Source organism: Octodon degus, unplaced genomic scaffold (assembly GCF_000260255.1).
Source record: "Octodon degus isolate 3935 unplaced genomic scaffold, OctDeg1.0 scaffold00318, whole genome shotgun sequence".
NCBI classification, from domain to species: Eukaryota; Metazoa; Chordata; class Mammalia; order Rodentia; family Octodontidae; genus Octodon; species Octodon degus.
The window spans coordinates 1,044,946-1,046,249 of record NW_004524894.1 but is presented as its reverse complement, the minus strand read 5'-3'; positions in this window follow the sequence as shown (position 1 = coordinate 1,046,249).

Genomic DNA, 1,304 nt, shown 5'->3' with positions numbered 1-1,304 from the left:
TTACTTCTTTCCATACATTTCCCATCTTTTTCCGATAAACTAATTATGAATTATATATTCCTTGCCCTTCTCTTCCAAAGTGTACCTAACTAGAATCTTACCCATAATCATAACACATTCTTTAGTTTAGCAGTTACCGATCTTAGCTGCACATGGAAATCAACTAAGAAGCTTTAAAGTAAACCAAATACTAGGCATCAATCCAAAACACTAAATTAGAAGCCTTAAAAGAAAGCCCCCATTGTCAGTTTTTAAAAACTGAGTATTCTTCATAAGAAACAAAATTCAGCATATGAACTGATCTGCTGTGTAAGACAAAAGACAAAGGTTTCACTCTACACTATTTTAAAAAGTTATTTCTTGGAGAATCTTTTCCATTATTTCATCTTTTGATTGTGCAATTTTCAATATTTGATCTTTTTTCTGAGATTCTTTCAATACACATTTTAAGTTGAAGTCTTCACTTTTAAAAAAAGTTTCCACTTTTTCTTCACTTCCAGGAATTTCTCTAATTCTAAAAGTTAACTGTTCCATTAAGGGATATCTTTCATTGTCGAATATCAACTCCCATCTTCTTTTTCAAGGTAGAGTAACTTTCTTTCTGTTTACCTGATAGGATATTTCACCATAATAAATTTCCTTCTTTGGACTACATTCATTGCATTCCATAGTTTCCAGTATGTTGCATTTGCATTTTTGTTCTATAATAAATATTGTTTTATTTCTTTAATGTCATCTGTGAACTCCCTTCATCGTTCAAGAGTGTGTTATTTAATTTTGATGTATTTATGGAATTTTTGTAGTTTCTTTTGCAATGAATTTACAATTGCATTGCCCTATAGTCAAATACTATGCATGGGAAATATTCAATACTTTTGCCATTATTTAAGCATATTATGTTGTTTATTTTAGAGAATGTCCCATGTGCAGCTGAGAATCATGTATATTCTTCTGTTGGTGGTGGTGGAACACACTGTAATAATCTTCTAAGCTTTTGTTCACAGTTTTGATTCAGTTCTACTATTTCTTTGCTTAATTTTCTGCCTAGTTGATGTATCTCTTCATAACAATGGGTTATTAATGTTCTTGTTATAATTATATTATTGCTTATTTGATATTTCATTTCCATTAATATTTGTCTTATATCACTGGATGCTCCCATATTTCATGCCTCTTTATTTATGATTGTTATCTCTGTCTCTTGAAATTTTCACCTGAGAAGTATGTAATGACCTTCTTTATTTCATTTGATCATTCTTGGTTTGAGGTTCAAATTCTCTGCAATCAATATCAATTTTTTTTTT